This window comes from Rhinolophus ferrumequinum, chromosome 26 (genome assembly GCF_004115265.2).
Source record: "Rhinolophus ferrumequinum isolate MPI-CBG mRhiFer1 chromosome 26, mRhiFer1_v1.p, whole genome shotgun sequence".
Lineage (NCBI taxonomy): Eukaryota > Metazoa > Chordata > Mammalia > Chiroptera > Rhinolophidae > Rhinolophus > Rhinolophus ferrumequinum.
The window spans coordinates 7,807,796-7,833,126 of NC_046309.1; the positions used below are offsets into that span (position 1 = coordinate 7,807,796).

General features: G+C 41.4%; 1 protein-coding gene across 4 annotated transcripts in view; it reads left to right on the forward strand.

Moving 5' to 3' along the window:
- Nucleotides 1-13,970: 13,970 nt before the first annotated feature.
- KEL (Kell metallo-endopeptidase (Kell blood group)) overlaps nt 13,971-25,331 on the forward strand; it is a 28,997-nt gene continuing 17,636 nt past the window's right edge. For 2 of the 4 annotated variants that reach the window (XM_033099267.1, XM_033099264.1), the window contains exon 1: nt 24,985-25,125. The gene's annotated coding sequence lies outside the window, so the exon portion shown is untranslated. Of the gene's footprint in view, nt 14,025-24,984; nt 25,126-25,331 lie in introns of those variants that run through there. The other 2 variants (XM_033099266.1, XM_033099265.1) reach the window with 2 other exon arrangements.

Below are 25,331 nucleotides of genomic sequence, written 5' to 3' on the forward strand. Positions count from 1 at the left end.
CGTCCCGTGTCATAGTTGCCCAGGTTGTGTGTAACCTGCAGACCAAGAACACACACACAGCGTGCACCCCCACTCCCTCCCTCACGCGGTGTGTCTTATACATGTGTGGGAACATGAGGTGCAACAAACGAGGCGAGGGCAGGCGAATGGCCTGCGCCTGGCGCCCTTAGTTAGCATCTGACTGCTGGTAACCACGGCGAGCGGAGGTGAGCTTAGAAAGCTTTTGCTTGAGATAGTTCCTACTTGACTATAAGCATTCTCATTCTGTGTATCTCATTTTCCCGACATAATTAATAAACAATTGTTGTTGCCGCCTGCCCTCGCAGGTTAAGAACCAGAACCATCAGAGACCACGATTTCCAAGTCCCGCAGGTGTGTGACCTTCTCAGAAGTGTGTATATACCCCCACCTAGTGGCGGTTCTGAATAATGTAGCGGTGATAGCTGGGAGCTCTCACGCAGCAAATTGCGAGGCATGATCCAGGGATGTCAGACGGAAAAGGGAAGCAGAGCATCTATCTGCTCATTTGCAGGAGTGGGGAAGGGAGTTTAAAAACATTAGAAAATTTAGGGGCCCGTTTTTGTTGTTGTTGTTTTTTTTTAAACTTGAGAATAGTAGACATTCTGAAGTGCATTGGATTTTCAAAAATAGTTTGAGGGAGATCCACAGAGAGACTCAGTACCTGAGCATAACAGAGTTTATTTCCAGGAATAGGAAAACAGTTGAATAGCTTGTTAAAAGCTGGATTGAACTATGGCCTGAAGAAAGTAGGATAACAGGAAGGAATTCAGTCCCGTATTGATTCCCTCTAGAAGAGCTGAGGAACTGGGGGCAAAGGTTGGTGAAATGGTTAGAACTGTAACACACAGATTGGATTGTCATGTCTGGGAAAACCAAGTTCTCATACGCATATTTAACTGGGTTTATTGTAAGCATATTTATTGTCTCTGTGGGGATCATGGGGGGTCTACATTAAACTGTTCTTGCTAAATATATTGAATGCTATTAATAATATATCCACAGTCGGTAGAGTCCAGGCCATGGACCAGGTCTGTCATAGGGATTTATTTTACTGCTTTGTCTTCAACACAACCAGGTACATGAAGTATTCTGACCCACATTAAAGATAAGGAAAATGGAGATACGGAGATTCTGAGAAAACTTGCCCACACTCTCATAAGTACTCAAAGGCCAAAATGGGATTTCAATTCAGGTCTACAATTCCAGATCTTTTCTTTCCACTACATCGTGTTGCTTTGCTGTGCACCCCATGCATTTCAAATTTAATTTTCACATTTCTTTTAAATTATATTTCTCTGTTGAGTTGTTAATAAATTCACATGGTACAATGTTCAAAAAGTACAAAAGGGTAAGAGTGAGTGAAAATCAAATGAAAACAAAAAGAGCAAGTGAAAAGCAGTCTGCCTCCTACCGTGGCTGCCCATCTCTTCCTTAAACCATCTCTCTCATGCAAGCGTCTTGTATATCTTCTCAGAGTATATTATCCGTGTGTGATTAAGAAACGTCAACATCAAACTGCTAGAGTCTCCAACATTATAAGAAATTTTATTTTTATGACTAATGCAGAAAGTCACAAGAGGTTAATTAATTTAAACATCAAAATCTAAACTACCTTCCTTGCTCCAATACAATTTTACATTCAACCAAATGTTAAGTACAGAGGATTTTCAAGATAAAATATGCATTAATTCACCATTCAGTCATCTGAATAGTTTTCAATGACTACTAATGTAAGGCTTTAAAACGGTTGCTTAAATTTTCTCCAAAGCTTACATGCATTCCCAAAACCCTCTTGAAAAGCTCCCAAATTACCCAGAGTCTGTCTCCCTTCCCTTTCTTTTATTAAAAATATTGTTCTCATTCCCAGATCATTTTCTTGGTTATTAGATTGACCCTAAGCCGATCAAATCAATGTTGGCTGCAGACAGTCTCATCAAAAGAGTCTGAGCCAAAAAGACCAGTCTGAATTCATTTCTGGATAGATTGTGGGCAAACTGGTTGGTCATTTCTCTAACCAAATGCCTTAAAGTTTCCAAAATGCTCTATAACTCTCTTCCCACACATTGTTTTGTCAGTAGGAGTCCACCTTTCCCATGCAAAGTGAATGAGATCCACCACTCTCAATTTTGCAGTAATTTTTTGCAAGAGATCCCATTTTTAGCTAAGTCACAGCTGAGCTTTCCTTTCAGCTAATTAGTACTTGTTCTCAAATTGGGCAGTTCTAACCCAAACTAGGAGACGAGATGCAATTTACTTCCTCTCTACTCTCCTAAAATTAACTAAGCTGTAAATTGTGTGTTCCCTTGTTTTTCCCTTAGTTGGCCCCAGGGTTTGGTTCCGTCATAAAGAATTCAACAGAACTCAGAAGGCTTCAACAGATCTTGCTGTTCTGTTTGGAACAGTACTGGAGTGCTTCCTTTCAAAATCGCAGCTCTTTGGTTGCCAAGCAACCATCAATTTATTGTGACTCTAATATTTAAAATTATACGTGATGATTAAATAGAACAGTATGCATTGCCTATTCCTGAATGTACACAGCATTGGCCAGACCAGAATGAGTATGGTTGGTCTTGCAGTACCAACAACAAATGACAAAGAACTCTTTTGAGATTAAGAGGGACTTGGCCTGCTCCCTGCATGAGCCCCAGAAGAGTGGGCGTAGAGAATACAGTGGTCTGTGGGGGTCATACAACCTGATTGCAGGAGGCCCCGGTACTGGAAGACCCTTGTTCCTAAGGGACAATGACGTGAACCAGGAATGAGATATAGGGGCTCCCTTGAAGTGCCCTAAGAACACTTCCATTAACTTGGTTAGGCTGGGCCTTTGAATTAATACCTTTTCATGGAAAGACATTCTAAATTGTATGTAGCCAATTAATTCAATGAGCTACATTTAATGGAATAGAAATAGGAAATGACTGTATTTTTCTATCAAACTATGCTTCTAACGTGCTTCATCAGCTCTCCTCTTCCCTTCCTCTGTGTGACATTTAGGGCAGATCCTGTCACGTTCTAGCCACTTTGCATATAAAAACAGCTTCACATTGTTCATGAAGACCTGTGATCAGATGTTGTGCTGCATCTCATTTAAAGGGTTTCTTCTCCTCTGGTCATGTAACTTGGAGCCCTGCAGGTGGAATGCGGGAATGTTTGCTCTTTCAGTCCTCTTTGCTGGTCTGCTCTAATCCTCAATCTCAGGCGGAGTCTTCCAGTGTCAGGACAGGAAAGAGGATGTTTGGGGGGAAAGAAGCTGACATCTTTTTACTTGTCTGGATCTGTTTATCCTTTCCTTAGTTCCTGATGTCCTTTGGGGGTGAGGGGTCAGATGGTATCTTTCTCGTTGGGCCCATTTGTGGATTCTTTAGATACCCTGACAGGACATCTGCATTTCACATTGCTTAGTGCTCATCCTCCAGTTCCTGCACTCCATATTCACCTTACAGCCTCTTAAAGTGCAGGGATCTCTTCATCTGAGAAGAAGGTTGTCCTCTTCGACCTGGAACCTTCAAATGGCTCATACCATCCATGGTATCCACTTAGCCCCTTTTGCCTTATCAGAGATAGGAGTTCAGGCTTACTCTCATCCTTGGCTTTGATGAGGCAAGAGCTCTCCCTGCTTTCTCAAATTCTGAGGATAGGTAGGTGTTCATTTCTTCCTAGAACTCTGTCACCATGCTGCTCCTCCGCTGGCACCAGGGTGGGTCCCTGGGGTTTTGCATGCAACCAGGGAGTGGGATAAGTAACCGACCACTCCTGCATCTCTGACGTGGGTGGAGGTTTCATCTTGGAGATGCCTTTTCTTGCTTAGGGCTTGTGGGAGAGGGGACCACAGAACTCTGAATTTCTTCTCTCTGGTAACTATAGTCTTTTATCTTTATAGCCTGGATGGGTGGTGAAATCAGGTCAATGGACTATCTTTCCATTTTTAAGAAGCTTTGCAGAGTTGTGTTCTTTAGAATTTGTGGTGCTTAACACCTATTTCCTGAGCTTTAGCCTTTGAAATTCTACGACAGTGAAAATGTCCATTTCAATATGTCATTAGATAGGCAATCAGAAAGTGAGCAAGTTTTCCACAATGGAAACAAAACCATAGAAAGGTATGCTAGCTTGGAGTGCACTGGTTTTGCCTTTGGTTGACTTAGGTTGACAAGCTACATGGGAAGGTCAGAGTTGGGACAAGGTCAGGGATAACATCGGGAGAGTGAAGATCACGACAGGAAAGCTGTGGTGAGACAACGGGACGTGTGGCTGGCAGACAGATAAAGATGAGAAAGTTTGGAAAGGAATCTGTAAGAGAGAAGACGGGAAATAACTTATTCTCCTTCCACTCCTGCTCTTACCCTTCAAACATGCTCAAGGCTCTTCCACTCTGTGTTAGACAGGGTCCTTCCAGACATAATGCGTAGATACCTAGTGGGATCAGAATTCCAGGAAATTTCTTAGGGAAAATGCATATTAGGGAGAAAAAGGAGGAACCCTGGGGTCAGGAAGTCAGGTTGCCATGCCAGTGTAAGTGCTGTGAAGGAGGAAGAGAGGGCAGATGAGAAGGTTGGTGATGGAGTCTTACCCTGCAGCTCAGTTCTCACAGAGTGCAGCAGGGCTATCGAGCTGCTCTTGAGCCTAAGTTGCCATCTGAACTGTCCCGACTCTCCAGGGAACAGACCTGCCTTTGTGTCCCTGCCACCCACAGTCATCAGCTGGGGGCCGCCGAAGGGAAGCACGGCCCCCAATGAAGACAAGGGTAGGATTTCAGAGCACAGCAGTGGGGGCTGCCCATCGATGACTCTCTGCCATTAGAGAATGAGAGGTGTATTTATTTGCTTGATCACTGCACACCCTACACAATGAATGAGTGAATGAATTTTTCTTATTCTTACTTAACCATTAAGTTACTATCCAATCTTCTCGTTCCTTCCTTGCCAAGTTTCCTGAAATAGAAGTACACATCTACTGTTATTATTCCCATACTTTCCATTGATTTCTTCACCCTCAGGAAGATGGGTTCTCCTCCCCATTGGCCATGGAAACTGTTCCAGCCAAGGCAATCACTGACTTCCCAATTGCCGTATTCCAAGGAATTACGAGTTTGGAGCTCAGTCAGGGATGATAGTTATGGATACAGGGATGTGGGAACAGCCAAAACTCTGAGGAAGGAAAAGGTGGTAGGGATAAAGATTTGGAAGTTTCGTAAAAGAGAAGGAAGAAAAGAAAGGCAGAGAGGTTAAAGAAAACTGTGGAACTTAAAGAGTAACTTTCACGATATTGAAAAATCTTTTCAAGCAGGCAGCCCAGGAAGATCCAGAGGCTTCTTAGGAAATAAAAAACAATCAAAGCTGCCATGTTCTGGCTGATTTTAGATTTGCCGGAAGAGGTCAGTAGACATTCATATCAGTCTTTACCCTCCCTAGAGGCAAGGTGGTTGGTTAGGTAGGGATTTTTTGGCTCTGCTTAGAGTTTATTACAGGGTTTCCATTTTCCAGACTTCTGTCTTTCTCAGGCTTTCTTCCCAGAGTTTTGCAGCTGCCTGTGCTCCTGAAGTGTGGATCACAGACTATGTGTCTCATGAAATGGTAGACCTTCGGTTTAAATTTATATACTTCCCCTCTAAGTCTGAGTAAATTAATTAAAACTTCTGAGGTGTTAGCCAATGCAATTAGACAAGAGAAAAAATGCAGGTGCAAAAGATGACTAGAAAGGAGAAGACAAAACTAACCTTAATTTCAGATAATTTGATCATATATCTGGGAAACTCAAGAAAATAAACTAAAAAACAGTAAAATAAGTAATATGGCTGAGTACAAAATTTATATTCAGAAATCAAAAGCCTTCACATATACGAAAAAATCCATAGAGGGCATAATGGAGGAAAAGGATCCTGTTTACAAAAGTAGCAGCAAAGAAGTAAAACGTTGCTGGGGATAGACTTAAGATGTGAAGTTCAAGATTTACATAAAGAAAACTTCAACATGCTCCTGAGACACACCAAAGAAATTGTGAACAAATGGAGAGGTGAATTCAACAATACGAAGATAACAATTCTCCCCTAAGTTTACCCATTTGAAATTATACAATCGCAATTAGAAATATCAAGATTTTTTTTTAAAGCCAGACAAATTGATTAAAATTTTTGTATGAAAATATAAGCAAGTGAAAAATAGCCTACAATATGAAATAAAAGAGTAATGAGCAGGAACTATACCTCTAAAACAAATTATAGAGCTATAATTAAAACACTCTAGTACTATCATTTGGGGAAAAAATGAGTTATTCCATAAATGGAGAGACAACTTGGCAGCAATCTAAAGGAAAAAATCATATTAAGAATTTAAAAAAATAGCTATATGGTTAATGCCACCTAAAACAGAGTAAACAGACAAATGACAAACTGAGAAACATATCTGCAACCCATATCCTAAAACATTGATTTGCCCAATATATCAAGAGCTCCTAAAAATCAGTAAGAAAAAGGGGAACAACCCAGTAGAAAATATGGGAAAAAGATAAGAATATATGAGAATATCCTCAACTTCACTCATAAGGAGATCAATGCAAATTAAAACTACATTGTGATACCATTTCCACTTATTGACAAATATAAAAAGTTTTATAACATACTGTGGGAAAATTAGTAGTGTAAAATAAAATAACCTGCATAAAAGACAATTTCATAAAATCTTTCAAAGTTACAAATGCTTATACTCTTTGAACTAGCAATTCCTCTTCTAAGGAATTGTCATTCAGATATTCTGGCACAGGGACATTGATGTATGTATTTGATTATTAAATGAATCACTGGCTGTAAAAGCAACAGATTGAAAACAACTTAAATATTGATCAGTGAGGAAACAGTAAAATAAACAATCTCACATCCATATGGTAAAATAATCTGTAACCAATGAAGAAGGACAAGGGAAAGGAGGGACCCTTATGTATGAATGTGATCTGCAAGGTATTTTGCCAGGTGTAGGATGTGTACTGCCAATTGTGCAAAAAAGAAAAATGTGTTTGTGTGCATTTGCTGATATATGCTTAAAATACCTCTAAAAACATACACTGGAACATCGATAACATTGCTTTCTTGTGGTGGAGGGGATTCAGATGTTGAGGGACAGATGGAGAGAAAAATGTTTCAAAGCATTGTTTGAATTTTGAACCATGTAAATATTTTATACTTTGACACTAATATTTGAGTATGGCTGTATCTTCCTTTGATAGTCTGTATTTGGGATAGTCTGTAGTCCCAATTCTCTAGGTATGTCATTAATGTTTAGAGTAAGATCTCATTCATCTGAAATTCAACGACAGAACTCCCTGCCACACACACACACACACACACACACACACACGCACACACACACACACCCTTTTCTAGAAACTGGATAAATTAAGGAAATGGCAAAATAGATTTCCAGAGTCCACGTACAAAATAAAGCTTAGGTAGCTCACGGACAGGAAGTCTATTGGACTTCGTTTGATCTATTTATCGGAGACAATTATATCAAGCTTGATAAAATGATTTACTCACAGACAGTCGGTAAGAAGGGGCGGGGCTGACTGAAAGCACGGAGCAGTGTGTTAGCTGAGATGCTGGAGAAAAAACAAAGCCAGACCAAGGGCTCACGAGAGCAGCATGTGGGTTTGTGCAGAGCAGGAGTGAACTTTCTCAGAGGTCAGGTCTGTAAGACTGTGATGTCCTACTTTAGTCTCGAAGGACTCAGACTACGTTCAGGTACGCTCAGTAGGATCTGTTGAGGCTAATTTTCATCCCTACTGGTTAAGTGGCGTAAAAAAAACCTTTTGATAATAAACAGTATAAAACTTGGGCTCTCTGGAAAATAGAACAATGTGTTTCAGATAGGTGGTGTTTTGAAATATGGTTTTAAAAAAGCTTAACTGGAGATATCATCAAAGACAGCAGAATCGCTGGTCAGCGATTCCTTTCTCTAGGCAACACAGTACAATTTCAATATTAAGACTCAACAAATAAAAACATCAATATCTAAATTTGACAGGAGATGGGCAAAAATGAGGCAAGTAAAAATTCTAACACAATAAAGCAATTTTATAATGCGTAAGAGCCCATGAGCAATTTTTAACTTTTCTGTAACTCCAAAACATGATCAAAGTGTAACTAATGAGAAATATCTATGAGCAAAGAAATGAGAGGGATCATAACAGCCATTAATCTAAGGCAGATTAGAATAAAAGAGACTAACAAAGATTAACTGCATCAGGCTGCATCTGTGAAGGTGAAAACCTGTGGGCAGCACTGCTTTCTCTGGGGAAATATTTCTTTCCCCTTTGCAAACCTTTGGCTTTAAGTGCATGCGGTTTTCTTTCCCAGTCTATGGTCCTGACGACAAATGACAGGCTAAAGGCGAGCACCTAGCCCATACCGAGCTGCCCATCTAATCACTACCGCTTCACTCCAGTTGCAGCAGAAGGTGTAGTGTCTACCTGACGTGGGCAAGATGAGTCACAGCTCTTTCTTGGCGTTTTTGAAACTGGACTTGGAGGAAGAGAGTCATTCCTTCTTTGGTGGCAGGAATTAAGGAACCTGCACCCCTGGAGCTCTCACCACCCATGTGGAGGAAGCCAGGTTGCAGAAGAGGGCGGAGCCAGTATTAGGAAGAGGCTGGGATGAGACAGTGGAGAGCAAAACAGGCCTGCTACTGCCTGCTTCCCATCTTGGGGTTCCATGGGGAAGCGGTGCTCCCTTTGGCCTAAATTAGTTCAGGTTGGGTTTCTGTCCTTCACAACGCAAAACATACTGTCTAATAACAGAGAAAGAAAGGGAGACAGAGCAAGCTAACACATTTATTTGCTTCCACCTTCATTTCAATGGCTGTGTAATGATGACACATGATTCTAAAAAGGAACTGATCATATTCAAAAGATGACAAAGTAGAATGATGACAGTTTTTAGAACATAAATCATAAAATCCTGGAATAGGGAAGTATTTTTAAGTCCTTAAGGAATCTACTCCCCCAAAGACCATCTTTCTGGTTGAGTGATCAATCACTTGGAAGAAAAAATAGAATGATTTTTCGCAGGTTCAAAGGCCAGGGAGAGAGATTTGCTGACCACATATTTCATCTGTAAATAACATTTAAAAGTTATTTTTAGCTGCTTACTGTGTAGAAAAATCATGTTGAAAAGATTTCATTAAACACTCTGAAAGCTACTAGGTGGATGTCATGATCAGTACAGTGCCGGACTCAAAACCATGTACGAGACTCAAAAAGAGAATGACTGAAACACACGCACATTGAGATGTGGAACAATTAGTACAAAACTTCATGTCAGAGAAAGGCGTTCAGAATTTTTCAGTGTTTAATGTAATTTGAGAAAAGAATGTTTTTGTTAGTTACCTTTGTAGAATTGATTTAAATAAAGCTATTTAAACTCATTTTAGAAAATAGTCCATGTAAATGCAGTCTACGTGTGGAAAGGCATAATTGTTAAAGCAAAACAGAAAAATGAGTACAGGAGGGAGAACAATTCAGTACAGTGAATTTCAGCCACACCTATTTCTCAGAAGATAAAATTCATCTCTCAGGAAAAGTCTCATTCTATACTGAAAAGCAGAGCCAAAATATAAAGGTTTAAAACAGAAGATAACTACGACACTACTACCAAATTTCAGGGCAAGTGTAGGTGACATTCCCTGTACTAGGTGTCAATGCATAAACTGTTAATTGTAATAGCCGCGATATAAGATCAGGAAAAGGCACCATGCAAAGAATACTTTAACAATTTTATATTCGATCAAGCAACTTAGCACTAAAACAATTAATGCAAGCGTGTTTAAAATGGAGGAGAGTATGGCAGCCATCAGAACTCTCCTTGCAGACCTCCAAGTTCATGGACTCAGTGAGGAGAGTGCCCGCTGCTGGGCTGTGAAATCCATCACCGTGGGAGGCTGTGCCACCACAGGCTGCTCCCATGGGATCTAAGGCACGCCCATTCCTGGAGACAAGGGATTCCTCTGCCCAGAACGTCAGCTTGAGGACTCCCTGCTGGCTTGCCAAGGCTCCTTGACTGTGTGGTAGTGTAAAATGCCTCCACCCACCTTCTCTCCCTCTTTCCTTCCCTCCAGGTCAGGCGTCCATTGTGCTTGATGACTCTCCCAGCCTCCTCTGGCTCCCTCTCCATATTCTCTCCCAGGTGTTAATCTAGTCTGGTTCTCTGATAACCCAGACCACCCTGGAGAGAGTGACAAAATAGTGCATTTGTGTTGAGAGCTGCACAATATCAGGATGTGAACTACCTTGGCAAGTTGAGGTAGCAGGCACGCTAGAGCTTTAACATTTCAGATGTGGCAGAAGAAGGAAGTCAGAATTAGACTTAACAGTATAGTGACTTTCCAAGGTGGGTAGAGCCCAGGGGCAAACATGGATTTCTTTTTGGCAGAATTCAGCACTTTGAAAAGACCCCAAATATGGCCTCAAATGCAGGAAGCATTAGGCCCCAGGTAGTAACTGTGGTTGGCTCATCTCTTCATCTAGTGGGAGGGGTTGGAGAGTAGAATCAAGCTTCCCAGGAACAGTGATGGGTGAGGTGGAGCAGAGCTCCAATCCTAGCGGAGATTACAGCCAGAAAGGGCACAGAAGCTCTATGGCATGGGGAGGTCACGGTAGGAAAGCGATGACCCAGGAGGCTGTCTCAGCCTCCACAAATAATCTTTAAGAAGCAACCGCATTCTTCACAAACTCCTCATACGGTATTGAGACCCATAGTGGAATTCTTGTTGGTCAGAATTATCCAAAATGAGTGAGTGGTGGCAGGGACTGACGTCAACTAGCTTAACTAATTAATGAAAAATAGGAAAGACTTAGACAACTCAATTATTAAGGCAATTTTAACACATTGTTATGAAATTAGATGAGAAAGCTTCCGAATAGCAGGAATTCTTCCCAACACATTCTCTAAACATAATTCATCTGAAGAAGAAATTAATAAGAATATTAACAAATTCCTTCATTTCTTGGGATATTAAAATACATTTTTTATAAGTAAAAATTGGCTTTGGAAAGAACTTAAGAGTCCATAAAAATCTATTTTAAAGGACTATAAACACAGCTCTGCATATCAAAATGTGTTGGGATGTGGCCAAAACAGTGTTTAGAAGAAAATGTACTCACTGAAAGATCTTTAATAAAAAGCAATTTATAAAAGAGACATTAATGAAAAAACAATTATCTAAAAATTATCTGTAAATTTCTAGAATAGAACGAAATATTAGTCTAAAGCAAAATAGGAAAATAATCTAAAAGCATAAATTAATAACATGGAAAATAATTGGTATAAATTATACATAAAATTAAGAGCTAGTGATCTGAAGAGAAGAAAATTGATAAGCCTCTGATTAATATAATTTAAAAGACGTATAATAATAGTAATGCGTAAAGAGGTTTCTATGGCTACGCATACATCTTCCATTATAGCTTTTGGATAGCTATAGCATCTATCAATGAAAAACATCAACGTACACACACGCACGAAAAATCCGAATGTTCCCTACATTAACCTCTTTTGCTGGCCTCTTCTCTTTCTGGCCATCAAATGTTGGATGGGCCCATACTCCAACCTCTTAGATTTATCCCTAGGTGATCTCCTCTGGTCCCTTGATTTTAAAGATAAGCTACTTAAATTCAAACTTCCAATTTGTTATCTCTATTTTTGACCTTTCCCTTGAGCTCTAGATGTTTATATTTAACTTCCTACTCAACATCTCTACTTCACTGTCTAGTAAGTGTCCTTTGAACACCTGAAATAGAGCCCTCTACAGGCACCCACTCACAGCTCATTCCTCCCCCAGTTTTCTTTCCTTTAGGAAACCACGGTTCCTTCAGCAATTCAGGTATCAACCCTAGACATAATGCTTGGTGCCTCTCTCTCTCATCTCATCTCACATGGAGTCCATCAGCTAGTCCTGCTGACACTATCTCTGAACACATTTCAGCTGCTGTTTACCACCTCCATTGCCCACTTGAAATATCTTCATCTTCTCTTGCCTGGACTTTGCGTTGACTCTAGTGGCATCCTAACCAGCCTTCCTGCTTCTACTCAGCACCCGCTCCCTCTGGAGACTGGGTGAGCCCTCAAAAACTGCCCCACCACACAGAAAGGAAAGTTCAGTCTTCCTCAGATCACATGGCTAACTCCTTTTCTCCTGCTTACATGTCAGATCACATTATCCAAAATGGTACTTCATTGCCACCACCTTCCATCTCTCCCCTTTCCTACTTTATTTTTCCTCACCGCACTTATCGCTACCTCAGATTGCAGTATTTATTTGTATGCGTGTTTATTGTGTATCTAGCTCTCCCTCTGGGGGCCAGAACAGTGCTCCTTGCCTATATTCACCTCTGTTTCCTAGTACCTTAAAAAAAAAAAAAAATCGACTCAGAATCAGCAATTCCTAAAAATATCTAGGCAAGAAGGTGAAATGGAGGCCTGGAAAAGGTAATGAATTGTTTGAGGCTATGGGAGGCCCCCGTATGTCACAGTCAGAGGCAGGTCCAATGAGCATGGTAGTTTCAATACATGCGAGGGATTCAAGTTGTCACACAGGACTGAGAAGCTATGACCTCCGCAGGAAAAGCTGTACTAATGACGACCCGCTAGAAACATAGGCAAGGCCTGGCAGAACTAGCTGTCTGTCTACCATAAATATGCGAATGGAAGGTTACTTGATTGGACGATGTGTCTCGTTCTTGGGTGGAGCTAGAATGGAGTCTTTATTTCTCAAAGTGAATCTCAAAGGATAAACAAAGCATCTTAGCTCTAATCCAGCTCTAGTCACAGGGGAGAAACTTAAATCAAAGACAGGATTACAGAGTTAGGTTAAGGCTTCTCCCTACTCCAGGCACAGTGTGTGGGGAAGTGTTGAGAGAGAAGCTGGGCAGTCATGCTGTCCGTCCACGAAGACTCAAGGAAACTGGCTGTACTCACGTTTGGTCAGCAGAGGAACAACCCTTTTCGGTGGGTTCTAGTACGTTTAGGAGTAGTAGCCTGGACCGGGGTGCATGTCCTGAAGCTTTGGACATTCACAGCCAGCCAGCCTCTGGATCATGTCTTTTCTGGAGAACCACAAGGTGGAGTTCTGACCCTTTTCAAGAGTGTTTAGGCATTCCAGGCTCCAGTAACCCACCAGGATTTTAAATATAGATAGCACAAATCCAATAACAACAGTCTTCCATTTCAAACATAGCATTGGCACCAAAACTCAAACTGCTGTACTAAATTCAAGTTACATCCTCCAGTTCTATATTTACAGACCACAGGCTTTAGAAAATTTAGAGGACAATCTGGAAAGCAAAGGAAGAAAATTTCATTCCAAAATAGGATTTGCTTGGGAGACTCCAAGTCCCCATAAGAGAATTGTCCTGGAAACCCCTACCATGACAGCCACACAAAGTACACCGAGAGCAGGGATAGAGGCAAAAGACACATTTTCTTCTTGTCATATGATAAATCTAGAAATCTTATTTTGTTGCATTAAGAAGTGAAAACTTGGGAATAGACTTATGAGAAACTCGAGTAAGGTGATTTGTCCTCTTTATATCCTCTTTGGAGAAATGTCTCTCCATGGCTATTGTACATTTACTAATTGGATTGTTTGTTTGATGTTGAGTTTTGAGAGGTTTTCTTAAATATGTATTTTAGATACTAGTTCTTTGTTCGATATGTGGTTTGCATATATTTTGCCCAGTTAGTGGCCTGTCTTTCCATCCTCTTAACATGGCTTGTGACACAGCAAAAACTGACTAATTTTGATGAAGTCCCATTTATTAAGTCTTTCTTTTATGGACTGTGCTTTGCGTCTGCAGGTCTGAGAACCAGCAGCACCAGTGTCCATGGCAGGAGAAGATGGATGTCCCAGTTCAAGCTGAGACAGAAAACTTGCCCTCACCCAGCTCTTTGTTCTCGTCGGGCCCGCAACCAGATTGGTGAGGCTGATCTTGGTTTCCCCAGCTTTCCTGAGATAGAGCATTGGGTAAGTTTAAGGTGTTCAATGTGAGTCTTTGATACACATACAAAAAAGTGAAATGATTACCTCAATAGCACTTGTTGTCTCTTGTCTTTTTGATAATAGCCATTCTAACAGGGGTGAGGTGGTATCTCACTGTGGTTTTGATTTGCATTTCCCTGATGATTAGTGCTGTAGAACATGTTTTCCTGTAACTGTTATCCTTTTGTATGTTTTTGGAAAATTGTCTATTGAGTTCCTCTGCCTGTTTTTTAATCAGATTGTTTTATAATACTTATTTATTTATTTATGGTATTGAGTTGTAGGAGTTCCTTATGTATTTTGGATTTAACCCCTTATCTGATGAATTGCTTGCAAATATTTTCTCCCAGTCTACAGGTTTTCTTTTCACTGTGTTGACTGTTTGCTGTGCAGAAGCATTTTAGTTTGATGTCGTCCTACTTTGTTTTTGCTTTTGTTGCCTGTGCGTTTGGTGAAACATCCAAGAAATTATTGCCAATACCAATGTCAGGAAGCTTTTCCCTTATGTTTTCTTCTGGGATTTTCACAGTTTCAGGTCTTACATTTAAGTTTTTAATCCATTTTGAGTTGATTTTTGTGTATGGTATAAGATAAAGGTCCAATTTTTTCTTTCCCATGTGGATATCCAATTTTCCAACACCATTTGTTGAAGAGACTATTCTTGCCCCATTGTGTATTCTTGGCTCCCTTGTCTGTGATCAGTTGACTGTGTATGTGTGTGTTTATTTCTGAGCTCTCTATTCTGTTCCATTGGTCTCTATGTCTGTCTTTATGCCAGTACCATAGGTTGTGTGTTTTTTTTTTTAAGACTTTATGATTTTTAGAATAGTTTTAGGTTCACAGCAAAATTAAATGACGGTACAGAGATTTCTCGTATACTCACCCCCACACATGTACATATAGCCTCCTCCATTTTCAACATCCCTCACCAGAGGGGTACATTTGTAACAACAGATGAACCTACATGGACACATCACAATCACCTAAAGTAGTAGTTTACATTAGGATTCACTCTTGGTGTGGTACATTTTATGGAATTGGACAAACGTATAATGACCTATATCCATCATTCTAGTGTCATACGGAGTAGTTTCATTGCCCTAAAACTCCTTTGTGCCCCACTTATTAATCTCTGTCTCCCCACCCCCACAACCCCTGGCAACCACTGATCTTTTTACTGTCTCCATAGTTTTGCCCTTTCCAGAATATAGTTGGAATCATATAGTTGGAATCATACAGTATGTAGCCATTTTAGATTAGCTTCTTTTACTTAGTAATATTTATTTAAGATTCCTCTATGTCTTTTCAGGCTTGATAGCTTACTTCTTTATGGCATTGGATAATGTTCCACTTGTCTGGCTAGACCACAGTTTATCCCTTCTCCTACTGAAGGACATCTTGGTTGCTTCCATGTTTTGGCAGTTATGAATACAGCTGTTATAAACATGTGTGTGCAGGTTTTTGTGTGGACGTAAGTTTTCAACTCCTTTGGGTAAATACTAAGGTGCGTGATTGCTGGATCATATGGTAAGAGTATGTTTAGTTTTGTAAGAAACCACCAAATTCTTCCAAGATGGCTGCACCATTTTGCATTCCCACCAGCAATGAATGACAATACCTGTTATTTCTCATCCTCATCCGCATTTGGCCATTCTAATAGTGGTACCTTCTTGTTGTTTCAGTTTGCATTTCCCTGATGACATAGGATGTGGAACATCTTTTCATATGCTTATGTGTCATCTGTATGTCTTCTTTGGTGAGGTATCTGTTAAGATCTTGGTGCCATTTTTTAATTAGGTTGTTTGTTTTCTTGTTATTGAGCTTTAAGGGGCTTTTTTGTTTGTTTGTTTTTCATATTTTTTGGATAACAGTCTTTTATCAGATGTGTCTTTTGGAAATATTTTCTCCCAGTCTCTGGTTTTTCTCCTCATTCTTTTGACATTGTATTTCACAGAGTATAAGTTTTCATTTTAATGAAGTCCAAATTATCAATTATTTCTTTCATGGGTTGTGCCTTTGGTGTTTTATCTAAAGAATCATCACCATACCCGAGGTCATCTAGGTTTTCTCCTATGTTATATTTTAGGTTTTATGTATTTACATTTATGATCCAGTTTGGATTAGCTTTTGTTAAAGGTGTAAAGATCTGTGTCTAGATTCTTTTTGTTTGCATGTGGCTATCCATTTGTTCCAACACCATTTGTTGAAGGGACTAACTTTGCTCCATTATATTGCCTTTGTTTTTTTTGGTCAAAGGTCAGTTGACCATATTTATGGGAGGCTATTTCTGACCTCTCTTTTCTGTTCCATTCATCTTTTCATCTGTTCTTTAACCAATACCACACTATTAATATATCTTTATAGTAAGTTGAGTAGTGTCAATCCTTTGTATTGTTCTCCTTCAATATTGTATTGGCTATTCTGGATCTTTTGCCTCCCCATATAAAATTGAAAATCAGGTTGTCAATATCCACGAAATAACTTGCTGGGAGGACTCTCACTGTTAAAAACTCTTATAAAAATAGTGCCAAGTCGAACAGTTTGAACAAGCACATCCGGGTCTCTGGGTGAACCAGCTCTTGTTATTGGAACAACACAGCAGGTGAGATCTACAGCATGCAGCACGTTAGGGGTCGGGTTGCCCTAGGGCACAGCTTATAGATAATCATCCCAATCCTGGTCCATGTCATTGGCAATCCTTCGAGTTGTGCAGCTCGCAACACGGTCCTCTGTAAGGAACAGCCTCGGGTGGGTAGACATTAACCTCATTTTCCTTGGATAGTGATGTCTGTTCATTAGTGAGACCAGCGTCAACTCTGAGAGATAGAAACAAACTTCAATAGCCTGATGAAAACAGTAATTTCATCACAGAAAAAAATGTCTGTAGGGATGCAGTTCAGAGCTGGTCTGGCCACTTATCTCCATAAAGTCTACAGCCTCACAGACACTGGATTTCTTCCAGCTCTCCAGTTTGTCGGCCCTCAAGTGTGAACCTCATCCTTCATCCATGAAGCATATGTCTTCCAGGCAGCAGAATAGAGGCAGGGACAAAAAAAAAAAAAGGAAAAAGAAAAAAAGAAAAAGAAGAAGGCGATGGGAAAATACCAAAAATCTCCTAAGAGATTTCAAATAGCTACTGCATGACATTTCTGCTTCCATCCCTTTGGCTAGAACTTTCAGGAGTAGGGATGCGTAAGCTTAGGTTGTTCCTTCTCTGGTCTACGGTTACTGTTAAGGGGCAAAGAGAAGCAGTTCCCATAAGTTGGTGCTGATGCTTTGGCCTTAATCTTATAGAAACTTCTGAGGTCCCCAGAGACTAAATAGAGACTAAACAATAGAGACTAAATCGGAAACCTAGAATCATAGGCTTTGATGACTAGATTTTAAAGCTATGGACAATTAGGTAAAAATCATGCAGCTAGTTTATTTAAAATGTAGGATTGAAAATCATGTTTCCTAATTCCTAGTTCCGTGATCTCTTCGTGATATGTTGCCTCACAGGGAAGGTAGTCCTTCTGCCTTGGCATACTAAACGTGGCTGCAAATTCTTTGCAGTTCCTCTCCTCAAGTGGTGGAGTTTATGTTTCTACTCCTTGAATCTGAGCTGGACTTGAGACTTGCACTGACCAATAGAATATGGCAGGAGTGATGCACATATCTCAAGCTTAGGTCTCCAGAGCCTTGCAGCTTCCACTCTTGCTGTCTTGGAATGCAGTTGCCATGGGAACAAGCCTGAGTTAGCCTCTGGAGGGGCTCGGGGGAGGAGATCTGAGGCACCTTGGCTGACAGTTGCAGCCATGTGAGACCATCCTGGACTAGGCAGCCCTGGGCTGGCCTGCCACTTGAAACCAAACACATAAACGAGCACAGTTGACTCTCCAGCTGTACTTAATGTGCCAAGCCATAGAATGGAGAGCCAGAACATTATTTTTTAAGGCACAAATTTGGGGTTGTTTACTATGGAGCAATAAATAGCTGGTCCACTTCCAAACACATCAGTCATATTTCTTGTGTTTTTTCAAAGCCTCAGAGGAAGACCACACAGTTTGTCCCGTTCTTTGGTGTCCTGCTGTTCCAAGATGGAAAGCTGTGGTTCATCGGTCCTTCATACACCACAGAATTCCTGCTGAACATTAAACAGAATCATCCAGGGCTAAATGTGTGATCATATTTGTACTAATAAGCTTGATCTAATTGACATAATGCCTAAGTATTACTCTCTCATTTTCCACATGATGAAACAAGTGAAGTTCCTTGTTTCTTGGTTACGAAGTTAATATGTCTGGTTTAATAATGGAGCTAGACTCAGCAAGGTGCAAGCAGAATTGTCTTTATTCTTTCTTACACCTATTCCTGTAAAACCTGCTCTATCAGCTTGTCTACCACCTCAGAGTGAGCTCTTGGGCAAGTCTAGGGGCATTTCCAGGTACATTGGATAACAGGTCTTCCAGTCATTCCCAGGTAAGAAAGGGCAATCTACTACCAAAACTCTGGGGCATTGACTCTTTCAGTACTTCTTTCCTTCCTCAGTTGGCACTTATCTCAGGCTTGAAAACCGCAGTTGGAAATGCAGGTCGTGCTCAGAATCTTCTCTCATTCTTCATATATCATCTCTCCTTTGTAACTTGCAACTGCAGCTTTGGTTCCTTCCAGGTTGATGCTTGGGAAGGGAGAAATAAGGGATGGGAAAGGTTTAATTTAATCTGGGATTGGAGCCCTCTGGATGAGACTGATATCCAAAGTTATCCCTGTCTATGGGACACTTTTGTGGGTTCTTCAAAGTATTCTCACTGGAACCATCTGACTGAGTCAAATTCGATTGTGCTTCCCCTGGCTTACCATTCTTAATTTTGCCGTAAGTTTTTCTCCCAAGGGTGTGTGCCTCTTTCTTCTGAGTAGTCTCTCCTCTGGCAGGAAGCCCTGGCCAGCTCCCTCCATGGGATCCACAGAGCGCACAGAAGGGGACATCTGTAGAGAGGTGTCTCTGTGTCCCATATGTGCCCTCTTAGGGCAGGCATCCAGCCAGAGCCTCTTGTCCTTGTAACTTTCAGACATAAGGCATGTGCTACTTCCTGATATGTCAAGTTCTCCAAATTATTCTCCTGAATCTCCTCAGTTGGCTCAAAGTGGGTGGTAAACACCATTCACGAGGAGGGAAAGGAAAACCACAGTAGACCCAAAGTCTCTCTAAAGAAGTTCCTGTTCTCCATCATCTTCAACCTCTTAGCAAATTCTTAGCCTTTTCTTGTATCCCACTGAGATGTGAGACAAACCTAAAGTGGAAAAACCAGGTTCCCAGTCTCTTATCCTTCACTGCCTAGATGCTCTGATACTATTGTATTGCTCTTGGAAACTGTGAAACAGCATAAACAAACACACGCAAGTGATGATAGCTATCATTTGTTGTTGGCTTACAATATGCATTACCTTATTTAGTCCTTACACTCATCTATCAAAGAAGGTATTTTGTTTTACGCAAGAGGAAATTGAGGGTATAGATTGATGAAGAGACTTTCCCAGGATCACATGACTAGTAACTTGTGAGAACCCAGATTCAAATCAACTTTAGGCTGTCTAGATCTAAAATTCCCGCTCTGCAGTAGACCACACAATTTCTGTCTGTGAAGTACACCAAGTATATTTACAGAGGCTATCTATCTATCAGGTGAAGAATGGTAGAACCAAGGCTGACACAGAGGGCTGGCGGGGGTTAGAGCACAGGGAAGGTGTGACCCACTGAGATGTGAGTACCTCTGATTGACGTGCTGCTGGAAAGGGGAAACGGAGCCAAGACCAGAACAATCTGTCTTAGTCTCAGGAAAAGGTAAACATTTGAAAATAAAGGGGACAGAAAATTACAATCCAGGAGGCAATATTTTCTAGATGAGGCCGTGTGTGTGTGTGTGTGTGTGTGTGTGTGTGTGTGTGTGTGTTTAAATAAGGGTAAGGGAATTAAAGAACTGAATTTGATGGCGGGGAAGGAAGAGAAGAAGTAAAGAGAGTAGCTTCGCAGGTTGGAGAGACGACTATGACTCTCAGTTTTAATTTAGAGTAAGCTTGCCCTGTGGTGTGACAACACAATCAATCAGTAGCTAATAAATGCGATTGGTAGCAGATGTTCTAACTGGAGAATCGGCATCAGACCAGGCAAAGGTATAAATCTTTGGACTCCAAAGAGACCAGACACAGCTGATATTTATGAAAGTTTCTCCGTGCTCTATTATTAGGTGTCTTCTTTGAACCGAGTTTTCTTGCCGACACCCGATAGCTTCAGTTCGCGTCTAGTTCTTGAACTCAACACATCTTGCTAATGACCTAGAATCTGAACTCAGCATTGATTTTTGAGTTTTTCTATTTATGGTGCCCAAAGGATATCCACCTCCTGTGATCCCCACTTATGGTCCACCGGGGGTATTAGCCAGCTGGTGTTGGAGATTGAGAATAAAGGTCTGTGGGTTTGGAGCTGGATTGTAAGGCCTTACCTGAGTCTGCCAGGAATTGAAGATCCAAGGCATGGATTTAAGCCCAAATCCTTAGAAGGTATATGATGCTAAATCTATATGAGCAAGCCCAGGCACCAACTATGAAGGAAAAGCACTAGGCCTAAAAGAGGGGACAGAGCCAAGAGTCATAACCAGAAAGAAAGTAAGGGGTCGAGGTCAATGTTAAAATTATTAGTTTTGGAAATTTTTTTCTGCAAACGTCAGGTGGCATTTCGACCATTTATAGGAGTGGAAATGCTAGTTTGAAGTTCATAGATAAGGGAGTGCCACATTACCACGTGGCCTGAGATGCCAGCAGTGCTTGAGGGCACATGAAACAAGGGCCATCGTTTATGTGATAGAAGTATAGGTGTTCCTCACATAGAAAGCTGACCCAGTTGGGTTCCTGCCATTTCTTTTTTATGTAGATTTCTGCTGGTCTCACGTAGGGTGCCAATATTTCTGCTACCACACCCCATAGGGTGGGCCAAACCCCTCACCCCAGCTAGAGAGTGTGATAGGTTTGGTTTATTATTTAGCAACTATTCACAACCCTTCCCCTCCCACTATGAGCAAAACACTTCTGATCCCTTGATGTTGGGCTTGGCCATGTGACTTACTTTGGCCAATGGAATGTCACTAAATATGATGAAAATGAAACTGAGTCTTATAATTACTTTCATGGTTTGGCTTGAATCTTGCACTCAGGTGATCCTTTATGGGAAAACGTGATTTGCGTAGCCTCTGCTCCTTCATTTCAGCCTGGGTCCCTGAACAAGCTCACACACTGCAGACCTGCATAAATCTGTGCCCTAGATTCAAGCCCATCCAAATGCAACCTGAAGCACAAATGGACGCAGCCTCTTTCAGCTGGACAGCAGTCAACACACAGATGAGAATAAGTGAGAACCACTGAGTTTGGAGCAGTTTGTTACAAGGCATTATTATGGCAGTAGTTGACTAAGACAGTGGGCTTAACAAGACCTTATATAAATCCTCAAAAATAGCAGTCCCCACGGCAATCGTATAACATGGTCAAGCAGTGAAGGATAGTTTACATAGTTTACAGAATTGGCACCTGTTTCGATTGGAGTTGCTTGTGTCCGGAGTATTTTCTTTCATAGAGTATTGCCTGGGACATCTGTTAGATTGGGAAGGAGGGAATGGTAACATGGAAAAAATATGAAGAAAAGTAAAGGAAAACGATCCTCCTTTTGAGATGTGTCAACGACATGTATGTACACATTCAAACTTTAGTCTTTAGGGTATTACCTTCAAGTTTTTGCCTTATTCAAGTACCTAGCCAACTATTATCTGTTTAATATTTTTTTTATGGACTTACTAATTTAATTAAACAGAGATTACATATTTTTTCTAATTTACATCTATAAAAGAAAAAGTATACATGGTAATAAAAATATTAAAAGCAGTCCTTTTACTTGTTACTTAATTTTTTTTTCAAAAAACATAAATTCTTCTCTCCTAAAGGTGATGCCCAACTCTTAACATGGCCTCCTTTGAAACAGCAATTAGAATGTCCCCACACCTGCCCTAGTGATCTGTTTCTTCTTCCACTTGTCAGATGTCCCAGCATTGCCTGGGACATCAAGGCTTACCTCTGGTTCATTCAGAATGGGGTTTATTGATCCTTAGGAGGTAGCTTCTTAGCTGTTATTGCTGAAGTCCAGTGATCTTAGAAGGGAATTACCAATGATGTTCGTCCCTGAGAGTGCCACAATATGTACATAAGTGTCCCATCCTTGATTTTACTACCTTAACCTCGATAGATTGTAACTGATTATGGATATGAAACAAAGGCCACAGCTTCAAAAGGTGAAATGGGATGTTTGAATTTGGAGAATAGCAGTCCCCACAGCAGTCATATAACATGGTCAAGCAGTGAAGGATCGTTTACAGAGTTTAGATGAAAGAAGACTGTCTAGGAAGAGACTTCCAAAAACAGAATCTTAATGACTGAGAGGCTCAATGGTTAAGGCTTTGGTTTGATTCCCAGCTCTGATAATTATTGACTCTGTATAATAATTTTGGGCAAGTCTATTGTACTTCTGTGTTTTCTCATCTGTCAAATGGGGGAAATACTAGGTCTTAGAATGACTGCGAAGACTGAATGGAGATACGAGTATATCCCGGGGGTGTCAAAAAAACGTATACAAGTGGATACTTTGGTCAGCGTTGCTCAAGCAGTAGTTCGTCATAATCAGAAGTGTCTGGACGCTGATGGTAACCACTTTGAGCACCTCTTGTTATTGCAGAAGTCAAACGTGACTTGTATTCATCCTTTGTTATGGGTATATATTGAGTATTACAATTTTAATACAGTTATCCTTTCTTAAAATGTGTATACATTTTTTGGCACTCTATATGTAAGCAAAGCATTTATCATAGTCCCTGGCTTATAGGAAATGCTCAGTAAAAAGGAGATACTATTGTTGTTATGATTATTTTTATATTATTATGGTTTCAAACAAAAATCCTAGGGTAAGAATAGCCTAGAAAGAACAATTAAAGCCACCAGGAGACAAGTATCTGCAAAAATAAATGTGTGGCTGCTGCATGAGCCAGTGGTTGGTAATTGGAGCTCTCTTTGCTGAATGATGGCTGTTCCACTGGAGGTGATGGTATGACTGGGCCTGGTTCTGGTGGTGATGACTCACTGCAGAGTAGGACTTGAGAGATAAGGGGCGTTACGCTCCTGAGACAGCTCCCAGAACAGAGGTGACTGTGCCATCGGGAGGCAGCAGGGAAGGGAGGGGTGGACTGGCAGCCATGTGGCCAGAGCTCTATGGTTGGCTCAGCTTCTCCAATAGGGAGAGAACCTAAGCTGAGGCCACCGTGGCTGTAAAGGGCTAATGTCACACAGCACAGTGCTTTACCTTACTCCCAGCTAATCAGAATTGTCCCTATTATTATTTTCCTAGAGACATATCAGCCCAGAAGATCTGACTGGTAGAAAAGGAGTGGGGAAGGGATTGGGTGTGAAGGAATCTGGAAGTGCATGGGTAGAGTATTGCACTTTCTGGAAGAGACCCCAAACCTCTAAAATCTTGAATCATTTTGCTCTCAAGATGATCCCTATTCCAACCCTTAACCAAAATTCCACTTTTTCTATCACTGGCATCACTATTCTCCTGGGCTCCCAGAAATAAAGCCTACAGCTCACCTGTGACTCTGTTATACCGACCTTCTAATTCCGTCAGTTTCATGACTTTATTTTCTTCCATAAAATTTTTCTTTCTAAGTGTTTCCTTCCCCTCTGCTCTCACCCTGGGCCAGGCCCTCACTTCATTTCTGAACCTACAAACTAGCTACTGGGTCTCTTGTCTGTTATCTAATCAATCCAGATCCCCATACCCTAGCAGCCTTTTGTAGATATTATTTTCATCATATCAAAATCTTCCTCAAAAGTCTTCAACCCCTTCTTCTCTAATGTGTGAAGTCTGGACTTTTCTTCATGATTTTCTTGATTGTCTGTAATATGGCTTCTGTCAGCATAGTACCTTTATTCCACTTCTCCAGCCATCGAGCCACTCTTCCTTCCATCCCAACACATGCTCCATAGCCCAGTGCTGATGTGGTCAGAAAATGTTGCCAAGGCACATAAGTGTGATTATCCTGATAAATGCCATTTTGCCTGGGATGGGAAACAAGAAATATCTTCTCTCAGAGATGTGCTCACTGACACCCCAAGGGAGAGCTCAGTATGACGGGAAAGGGAAAGGAATTTTCTGTCTCAGCACACACTTCATTCCACCTAATATTTATGAAGCATCTTAGCTGGGTGTGAAGGAGAAAGGGACATGATCCCTGCCACTAAAGAGTTTGCAGGCAACAGGGAGGTGACAGTGCAGCCCCCTGTGTAACAGGGCGAAGACCAAAGGAATGAGAGGCTCAGTGATGCTTCTGTCCTCTGGAGAAGGTAGGAGACCCTGTGAGGTAGGCAGAGGCAAATATTATCCTCATTTTCATGATGACAACTTGTTCACCTGCCTGAGGGTTTCAGTGGCTTGTTTATGACCACAGAGCGAGTAGTGAGCAGATTAGCGTTTCCTACTTTGGTGGCCATTTTCATGCACTGTTCTACGTACAACCAGCAGGACAGGGACAGTCCCTGAGCAGCCACCAATCGTGCTTCAGAGAAATCCCGGCTAAGATGGCATTTGACCCGAGAATCAAAGAATCCAAGAGATTTCAATCATAGGTGAAAGGAGAGGAGACAGAATATTCTAAAAATAAAGAAACTCTGTCAGCAAAGGCACGGAGCAGGGCAAGCGGAGCCGCCCAAGGGCAAGATTGCTTGGGGAGCAAAGACGTTCCCTTCTGCCTCCCCTGAGAAGCTGAGATAAAGGAGGAGAGGCCTGGGTGACTCCTGACTGATAAACAGGCTCCACCCAGAGGCCAATAGTGTGTGTTTGGGGACAGTGTGTGTCCAGTGGCAGATGTTCCCCTTTTCTAGGAGGAAGGAACTGGGGTGGGGTTGGAGGGGGCCATTTCCTGAATCCTTGTTCTCAGGCCAGGTGCCTAGACCAGAACCAGGAAGAATTTGGGGAGCCAGAGCGAAGGACAGACGGACGGGCAGACAGACGGCAAGTCCCCTGGAGAAAACCTTTTCGTTTTGGAGTCAGATGCCTTGGGTGGGGAGTGGGGGTGGCTACTGTGTGAGAATGCCCTGTCCCCCACTCGAGAGGAGGTTGTGAGAGGCTTGGAGAGTAGAAATGAGAGAGGAAAGAGAGGTGATGGGAGAACGGGGAAGCAGTGGTACATCCAGGCGACAGGTTCGTTCTGAAGCCCT